This window comes from Theropithecus gelada, chromosome 9 (assembly GCF_003255815.1).
Source record: "Theropithecus gelada isolate Dixy chromosome 9, Tgel_1.0, whole genome shotgun sequence".
Lineage (NCBI taxonomy): Eukaryota > Metazoa > Chordata > Mammalia > Primates > Cercopithecidae > Theropithecus > Theropithecus gelada.
Window position 1 is genome coordinate 45,968,498 of NC_037677.1, and position 10,120 is coordinate 45,978,617.

At 44.7% G+C, this 10,120-nt stretch overlaps 2 pseudogenes across 2 annotated transcripts; both read right to left on the reverse strand.

Moving 5' to 3' along the window:
- Positions 1 to 1,114: 1,114 nt before the first annotated feature.
- On the reverse strand, positions 1,115 to 2,700 carry LOC112631677 (annotated as a pseudogene). Its single transcript, XR_003121178.1, has one exon. The product of XR_003121178.1 is annotated as a regulator of chromosome condensation pseudogene (transcript).
- LOC112631676 lies at positions 1,590 to 2,726 on the reverse strand (annotated as a pseudogene). The gene has a single exon (XR_003121177.1). The product of XR_003121177.1 is annotated as a regulator of chromosome condensation pseudogene (transcript).
- Positions 2,727 to 10,120: the final 7,394 nt, after the last annotated feature.

Consider the following 10,120-nt stretch of genomic DNA (forward strand, 5'->3'; position numbering starts at 1 on the left):
TTTCTAGTGAGATAATGTAATTCATTTAGGTTTATTATGATTTCTGCTTTTTAATGTGTTCCATTTCTTGTGTTTTTTTTTTTCTTTTTTTGCTGCCATTTTCTACCTTCTTTTCTTCCTTCTGACGGATTAATAATGCTAGATGTCTTCCTTTTTCCTATTATTTGCTTTGGAAGTTGGAGATTCTATTACAATTTGGTGGAATGGATTGTCCCCTAGGATTTTCACTTTACGAAATCACATTTATATTTTCAAGCAGTATCTAAAATTATTCAGCATATCTGTCTTCAATCCAAATATGACACTGCTCTTAGCATGCTTCAAATGCCCTTCACACACCCCTGCTCCATCATCTGTGTTATTGCTCTAAAATTTTAGTTCCATATTGATTTTTTCTTTTTTTTAATAAAACTCTAAATTTATTCAAAATGTTAAAAGATTTTGTTCTCCCTCCAAAATATTTTACAATTTAAAAAAATAAGAACTATATCCTATTTTCTCAGCCACTGTACAAGTTGCTGTTTCCATCTCAGGACTAGTCTCTGGCCCTCCAACACTCTGTCCCTCCTTCAATCCCTCCCCTTTTATTATTGCTGTTAAGTTTGTTTATAAAACCCTCCACCCTCTCTCCTCACCCCATACCCTGCTCTGCTCTGCCCAGCCCAGCGTGGCTTCTCTTTGCGATTCCAGGCCCTTGGCTGCAGGTAAAGATGAATGGATGGGTGCGATGGACAAAGGCAATGCCTGAGGGGCAAGAGTACGCTTTGTGCTTCTGGGAGAATAATTTTTCTCTTGGTCAAGTGGAGGATCATTCTTTTTTGTCCCATGGACACCTGTTCTGAGCCAAATATTTGGCTTAGAGTTGCCCACAGCCATGCAGCTCTGCTTTTTCTGCACGTTTCTCTGGGCGTGGGTCCATGACAGACGGGTCTTATGACTGTACCATTGGTTTGCCTGTAGACTGTTAGGGACAGGAAAGGGGCACATGACTAGAATGGGGCTTGATGGAACCCAACTTCTCAGAGAGTGGGCACCAAACCCCAAGGGGGAGGTTTTGGTTTTCTAGTAGGTAAAGCCCGGGCCAACCAGGACCATGGAAGGTAGGGAAAAGGGGAGAAACGTCTAACCATATAGCTCTGGAGCGAGCCATGTTCCTTCTGAAAATCCCCTGTCCATCCCCTCCTTTATTCTGTAGGTCCCAGGAGAATTCCAAAGAGGAGGAAGAAAAATAGGAAAAGGATTCTGTTCTGCTGATGGGAAAAGGCAGGAGCTGACATAGTGCTCAGGGCTGAGGAGAGGCCCGCTGCCATCTGCAGCTGTCACTGCTTCCCTGTTCTGTGAGGGAGGTTGAGTGGGACAGAAGCCAGGCCCTCAGAGGCTTCATCAGCTCTGTTCCTTGTCCTTGACTAATAAGACTGTATGCTGGCCCCCGCTGGACACAGATAAGACCACATGGTTCTCCAGTTGTTTGCCCCTCATCTCCACAGGGCTCCAGGCGTCCTCATCCTGCCCTGTGCCCAGCTGGTAGTTGGTACCCATGCCCCAGGCGAAAACACAACCATCCTTGGTCACAGCATACCCCACAGAGGCCCCACAAGCCACTGAGGAGACAGCAGGCAGCCTGGAGATGAGGGTGGGTATGCTCTTCTCCTCAGCACCCTCCCCAAGGCCCAGCCGCCCATACTCAGCCTGGCCCAGGCTGTATGCTTTTCCTTCTGAATCCATGCAGACTGTATGGTGCTGGCCACCAGAGAAGCCCACCCAGGACTTGGTGGAATTCTTGAAGGATGTTAGGTTCTGGAGTATGAAGCAAGATTCTGTGTCCGGAGCTCCAAGCTGATGGTAGTTGGAGAGGCCAAAGCCGTACACGTGGCCCTCGTGGGAGATGGCAAAGGTGAAATAGGCACCACAAAAGGCATCCTGGAATCTCACGTGGTCCCGGCTTCCCCTGGATTTCAGCATCACACACTTGGAGACCAGGAGTCATTCAAGACTTTGCCGGCCACCACGGTTGGCAAATAACTCAGGCACACAGCCTAGCTGGCCCTGTTCCCCGCAGCCCAAAGTGTAGAGGTCACCATCAGCTGTCAGCATCACCAAGTGGTCGTTTCCTGAGGCCACCTTTACCACAGGCACGTCCAGCTGCACCTGCACAGGCACCATGCTCTTCTTCATGGGCTCCAACAGCCCAATCACACCGTTATTGTCCTGGAAGGAGCCCCAGAGGAAGACATGGCCATCCTCCGTGAGGGCTGCTATGTGACTGTCTCCTGCTGACACCTGTACCACCTTCTCTTGCAGCTCCACTTTCCCAGGGATCATCTCCGAGCCCTTCACTGATGTGTCCCTTCCCAGGGCACCCTCATCATTGCAGCCGAAGGAATAGACCCGGCCACTTTTGCTTAGACACATGGTGTGCATGCCCCCAGCCTCAGCCTGCACAACATCCTCTGGAATGGATACCAGGGCTGGCTTCTTCCTCTCCATCACATTCTCACCCAGCCCCAGCTGGCCCACATCGCCCTGGCCTAGTGTCAGCACCAAGCCGGGTTCTGTGCTGTGGGACCTGTGTGAGACTTGGCAGGAGCGGGCACCAGGAACGTGGCGGGAGGCAGCGGCCCTCGCATCCTTCACCTTCTTGCTTTTGGGGATGGCATCTGCTAGGGGGGACCTTCTTTTAGCTATGCGCTTGGGTGACATCTTCCTGTCCTCGGTGCACGTCGGCCACAAGGCCCATATTTATTTTTTCTATCAAGAATTCATTGCATCTACCAACATAGTTTACCAGTTCCTTTAATCACCATTTCTTGTTGTATTCTACTCCTCTGAATTTAGTTTCCTTCTTGCTAAAATTTATCTTTTAATGGTTCTTTCAGTGGAGGTATAAACTCTTTTATTCTTGTATGTCTGAAAATGTCCTTAATTCAAATACTCTGGAATGACAGTTAACTGGGTGCAGAATTTAGGCTCACAGCTCCTTTGAAGATGACTTTCCATTTTCTTCTCACCTCTATTGTGGTTGGTTGGAAGTCTGCTGTCAGTCTGGGTATAATTCTTTTGTAGAAGTCTTAGTCTGTTTAGGCTACTATAAAATAATCTTACAGGCTGGGTGGCTTATAAACAACAGAAATTTACTTCTCACAGTTACAGAGGCTGTGAAGTACAAGATTAAAGCTATGGCAGATTCAGTGTCTGGTAAAAGCCTGTTTCCAGGTTCACAGATGGCACCTTCTCACTGTGTTCTCACGTAGTATGTCAAGGGATCTTTTTGGGGTTTACTTTATAAAAGCATTATGGGCTGGGCATGGTGACTCATGCCTATAATCTCAATATTTTGGGAGGCTGAGGCAGGCAGATTACGTGTGGTCAGGAGTTCGAGACCAGCCTGGGCAACATGGTGAAATCCCATCTCTACTACAAACATAAAAATTAGCCAGGCATGGTGGCACTCACCTGTAATCCCAGCTACTCAGGAGGCTGAGGCATGAGAATAATTCGAACCTGGAAGGCAGAGGTTGCAGTAAGCTGAGATTGTATCACTGCACTACAACTTGGGCAACAGAGTGAGACTCTGTCTCAAAAAAAATAAATAAATGAATAAAAGTGAAAGCATTATGATCTCATTCATGAAGGCTCCATATTCATGACCTAATCAGCTCCCGAAGGGCCCACCTCTTAATACTATCACCTTGGGGGTTAGAATTTCAACATAGGAATTTCAGGGGGAAACAAAAATTCAGACCATAGCAGTAGACAATCTCTTAGGTAGACTTGGATAATTCCTCTTTAATTTTGAGCTGTTATATTTTATTTATGATTAATATTCATGTATAAACTTATTATTCTCAGCATATGATTTCAATATAAAGTTCCCATTCTTTGTTAACTCTTGAAAATTATCACCCATTGTCATTCTTAATATTGTCCCTCCTCCTTCCCTTCTACTTGTTACTTCTGAAAGTTGCATTAGATTGATGTTATAAGTTCTCAATCATTTTTCATATCTTTTAACTTCTCTTTAAATAACTATGCTTTTAATTATTTTTTTCCTTTTCATGGAGCTCAGATACTGAGGGTTGTGTTAATCACACACTTCACTTCATGACAACTAGTGTATAACAAGGTCCCTCACTTGTTTTATCTATGTGTTTATTTTATTTTACCATGATTTATTTATCTCCTCTCTCCCACAAAAGAACCACTCCTGTGTGTTTAATGTGTATTATTTTGTTCATATGTGATATTAAAATATGTATTGTTTTCTGAACATGTATTTTTAATTTATGGAAACAATTATATATGTCACACTGTATTTTGTAAGAGACACACATATTGTTGTGTGCATGTCAAGTTCATTACCTCTAATTGCTGCATATTAATGCTTGGTGTACTCCAACCAAGTGTTACTAATTCATTTCCCAATGATAGCATCCAATCTTCTCTATAGCCTTGACACTACAGATAAATCCCACTTGTATTTGTCCTCTTACTGGATTTAGAACATTTCTTTGAGATATCCCTATTCCTACCTCTATACACATATCTGTCTATCCGTCTCTCTCTCTCTGTATCCATGTATGTCTCTACCTATCTCCAGGAGCATACCTAATTTAACTAGTGCAAGATTGCCTTTCAGAATAGTAATAGCTTTTACTTCCACTAGCTATGTATGAGGTTCCTACATCCTTATATCCTAATGAAAATTTGATCCTAATCAACATTTGGCTTTATCCAACTTTGTTTAATAGTCTCCTTGCTATATATCTCTGTGTGGAATTATGCGTAAATTTTCCAATTGTATTTTCCATTTTATTAATTGTATCTTTTACTGTGTCTGGTTTATTTATTTTCATCCCATCTACTGAACTTTCAATCTTTTACTTTAAAGATTATATTTTTCATTTCATGGGCTGCTTCTTATTATTTTTTCTATGTCCACTTGTTTTTTATTCATTTTCACCAATTTTTGTTTTATAATCAACTGGTGTTTTGATTGTTAGTATTTCTTTCACTATTTCTTGGAGAACTGCTTAATATCTTTATTTTTAAATCCAACTTAAATTGTAAGCCATTCTTTCCCAGCCCCATATTCTGAATTGACTTGACTTTGCTTCATTTTTCTCTGTTGCACTTACTAATTCTTAGTGTACTATCTAAGTTAGTTTGGCTATCTCCTTCCCCTGAGCCAGGCAAGGACTTCTGTCTGCTTGTCCATGCATCTTCAGTACCTAGAACAGTACCCGGCACTGTAAATGTGTAGCTTCCCAACACTCCTATTGAATTGGTCAGTGAATGGATTGGTCTATGTTATCTTCATTTCCTCTGCGTGAATCCTTTTGGTTGTTTTGTCTGTTGGATGATTGTTATAGTGGTAGCTTTCCTCGTGTGCTACGAATTTCCTACTGTGCCCATGGTGTGGTATTGGTTTTTGTTTTAGTTGCCTTTTCTTGTCCCTGCATTCACTTCTCCTGCCTGGTGGTTTTGTTGTTGCCTTTACCCAGTCCCTGGGTTTTCTGCACCATCAATGCTCTCATATTTGTGACCCACGGTTTGCACCCATAGAGATATCACTGATCCTGTGCCCAGGCCAAAGCACAGCTTTTCGTGGCTTCCAGAGGATGAATGGATACCACCCTTCCCTCCCGCTACCCCAGGGAAAAGTTCATCATCATCTGCAGCCACAGGAAAACCATCTCAGGCTTGATTTCATGTCTGTGTGCCCAGAAGCCCAATGAACTTGTAGGTTTCACACACGGAAGCTGGTTCTGGACCACTCCCCAATAGTGAGCTTGGGCCCGGTTTCCAGTGGCAGTTGGCTTTGTGGGACCAGCAACCGTTTCTGCAGCTTTAGCCTTGGGCCATGTGAGTCCACATTCTGTCTCTTGTCACTGCTGATGCTTATTTTGTTTGTGAGTGTAGCTCTAGCTTTTCAACATCTTAAATATATCCCTAAAATAACTTTTTTGAACCACCTTATCATCACTTTGGTGAGTTTCACAAGACTATTTTGAAATGTGAAGGTCAAGTGTTGATCTTTTCTTTCTCTCTGCATTTTAGCTCCATCACCATCCTCTGAGCCCATAAGAGGCTGGCAGAAAACACTCCAAACATCAGACAACATGATTCCACCTCAAATACCCTTGCATCTGTTTTCTTTACCTCCTACTTTTTCACTGGGCATCTCACGCATCATCTTCTTTGGGCAGGATGTCTAGGTTTTGTGCCTGTATTTGTCTGCTTAAGCTGCCATAACAAAATAGCACAGACTGAGTGACTTAAAGAACATAAATTAATTTCTCACAGTTCTGGATGTTGGGAGTCTGAGATGAATGCAGTAGCAGGCTTGGTTTCTCCCATACTCTCTCTCCGTGGCTTGCAGGTGGCTGCCTCCCTGCTGTCCTCACATGGCGTTTTGCCTGTATGCATACCCTCAGTGTCTCACCCTCATCTTAAAAGCTACTAGTCAAATTGGATTAGGGCCTACCCTTTTGACTTCATTTAACTTTATTTCTTCCAAAGATTCTACCTCCAAATACAGCCACATTGGAAGTTAGGGCTTCAGTGTATAAATTTTAGGAGGATGCAATTCAATCTATAAAACTCCTACTAAGATCCTATGCTAGAATTGAACAGAAATAATGAAGCAAATAGATACTCATGCATTTGGTCTTTCTCTTCATTTAGTCAATGGTCTTAACAACAAGAATGAAGCAATGTCTTTCCTGATTTGAAGTTCATAAGCACCATCCCCTTTGCACATATGCCGTAATGTTCAACCATCTATGTGATTGTGTGTTATGACTGTATGGAGGTGGTGTCCACTGAGGTTGAACTTCAAATTATTTTGGTAAGATTAAATGCTGATTATCAGTGAAAACATCACATTACCTTGGAGTAGATGTTCTTTGATAACTAGATGTTAGCCAGGACCCTTTGTGTAACTAGATGTCAGCAAGCAAGTGCCTGTAGCATTTACAGCATATATTTACTGTTCTGCATTGAGAAAGCCACGTTTTCCAATATTCCTCATGATTTCTGGGAAGAAGTCAATATCTCAAGCCCTCCCACTTTGAGGTTCAATGTTAGGGAGTGGATTAAGAAGGATCCTACTGGGGAAAGATGATGAGAAAGAACAGGGGAGTGAGTCCCTCATGGCATATGTGCCGTGGAAACAGAGAGAGAGAGACTGGCCATCCTGGCTCAACTAAGGACCTAGGTGGCCACAAGAAGATGTGGCTGAAGCTGACGAACCTCCTACCCAGTCTCTATGGGCATGTCTCACGAACATGTGTGAGTGTAAGGGTGTCTCCTTATACATACCTACTGCATGTGCGGGTAGGTAAGTTAAAGTAGCCATCTACCCGAGTAATTTAACACTGGGAGCCCAGGCGCATTCCCCGGGGATCCACCAGTGCTGAGCATCACTAAGCAGGTCAGAGAGTCCCTCTCTGTCTCGGGTCCTGAATCACTGTTGCCATGCACCCAGAACTTTCTACATCTGACCAGGGCTTCCCAAATAGTGTTTAACAGCAGGAGAGATGCTCAGAAGAGAGTGGCACCATGGTAGTAATTGGTGAAAGTAATTGTCCTGCCTTGGGGCCTGGGCCAGACTTTGAAGCGTTTTTGGATGATCCAACCCCAGGGGTGTGGAGTATGCTACTTGGGGAGGAAAAGAGGAGTATGAACACATGCTATTTTTAAATTTAAATATTAAAAGCAATGAGACTTTTTTTGTACACCGAGCTCATGAGTTGCCACTACTATTTTGAAGTCAAAGTAATCAAGGCAAGAATACTTATTTATGGATCAAATGTGTTTAGTTAGCACTATTTTATGCCAGAACCCAAATTAGGCAGTGGATACACAGAATCAACATGGCCTGCCCACAGGGAATGCCCCAGATGGGCAAAGAAACACCTTAATCATCTGTGCTGATGCCATGTGACACAGGCAGTGTGATGAAGCCTGCAGGGCTGGGAGGGATGACTTCTTGCAGGAGGTGGCCCAAGGGTGGTGACAGGGTTTTGAGAAGTAAATAAGAGCTTGTCAGGTAAAGAGAACAGCAGAAGAGGCTCCCTTTGGTCAGGTATCAGCCAGGTGTCTTTATTTTAGTTCTCTAACAGGAAGTCTTTCATCCAGTGGGTGGGACTCGGCCAATCTGTGACCACTGGATGGTTCCAGGGGGACCCGGCAGTCACCCACCCCAGCCAATGTAAAATCTGCAGCTGGGGCATCTGAATGTTTGGTGGACTTCAGCATCAGAACTCTCTGTCCTGTGCTCAGCATGTTCCTCCACACGTAGGAACATTTCCCATGAATCTGGCCAATCTGGAGGCGGTGCTGGAGACTCAGAGACCTCCCCACACCAGCCTGGCGGGCCCCTCTGCCCAGAGTGGAATGCACCCCCGGTGGAGCCCAATCACTGGCTCCTGCCTTCATCTGCTTTTAATCACCCCCTTTCTGCAGTACATCCCATTACGTTAACAAAACATTTTTGCAATTGCCCAGTGCTTGCTGCTGGATTAGAGCTGGAAGGGTGACACATCCTTACCTGGGCACATTAGTAAATCAAGATTTTTCTAGGTCTGGGCATGCCGCCCCGGTGCTGGCCAGTCCTGCAAGGGACCTCTGACTTCCAGAGCAATCTGTTCTGTATCAGTTGAGCACTCCCTGGGCCTCAGCTGGCCGGCAGGATTCTCTGGCAGAGGTCTGTATTCTAATGAGGCTCTGTTTGTCTAAAGATCACATTTTGGTACCCTCGGGGGAGGCTGCTAACAGAATCAGGGAGCATCCTGGATCCTTCATCCCACAGTTTCTTAAGTTGCTGTCAACAGGACTTTGGCAAAACCTGCTCTTTAATTCTCTAAATAAGTTACAGGAAAAGCAGCTTTCTGTGCCACAGCCACATCAGCAACCAGGCGACCACCCCGGGAAGCCTCTACGTCCCTGGCTGAGGAGTGCTACTTGTAAGCTGGTGTTGTTTGAAGCCAGAATCTTAGTATTAGGATGTGTTGGAAAGGGAGGCATTCCAATACTACCTTCTTAGTGTTGTGCTAGAGTGCCCTGGGAGTTTTCCAAGAAGCAGAAGTATTGGTAAGAAAATGTGCAGGTGGCAGATGACTGTCCTCTCCCCTGGGGGAGGTGAGGACAGGATGCTGAGGGACCGGAGAGCGCAAGGGGAAATGTGTCCATCAATGGGCTCAGCTGAATGTCCTGGGAGTTTCTTATGCTGATCCCTGGCATCCAGGCCCCCGCTGTGAACTGTGTTTTCCAAGGATTGAATATACTTCCCTGGCAGAGGGATGAGGCAGAAAATGGGTTCCGCTGGACAGGGTGCAGGCCATGTTCCTTAACATGGGCCATGGTCCCCAGGGACCCATGGAAGGCTCCTACCTCCAGTCAGACAAGCTGTATAAATGCAGCTATATTTATCAAGCTTGTTTTCTATGATAGATCACCAATAGCTACAGAGCTTACAGCTCCTCCCATGGAGTTGGAATCTCTCTCAATCCCCTAGGATCTGGGCTGGCCTGTGACTTGCTTTGGCTAATGGGATAGTAGCAAATGTGGCACAAGCAGCGACTCTCTTCCTCACTCACTTTCCCCCTTGCTGCTCTTAGAGCCCTCCTGCCATGCAATTAAGTCTAGGGAAACTTCTGGACAATGAAAGACAGGAAACCCAGTCCCCTCCTCCTCCTCTTTTTTCTCAGCCCTTTAAATGCACTTTCAACATCCCTTTCAATCCACCAGGATGACTCAGGGGCTATGTTTTTGGTTTTGGTAGAATGGAAATGACCCCCCCATGTAATAACTTAGGGTCTGTCTGTTATCCCCACCAGACTACATGCTAGATCCTCAAAGTATGGAATATGTTCATTTGTCTTTGTAGCTCATGCTTACAGCAAAGGAGCTGACATGCAGTAGGTCTTCAAAATACATTTTTGGAAGGAAGACAGGATGGAGGGAGGAAGGGAAGGCGTGAGGAGGGAAGACCCCACCGGGACCCACACACAGCATTTTTAATGTGATAACTACATAAATAATGTTGTTAGGACTTCTTTAATTTAACACAAATTCATAAAATCTCAGATTGGGAAGAGACCTTGATATTCATAGCTGC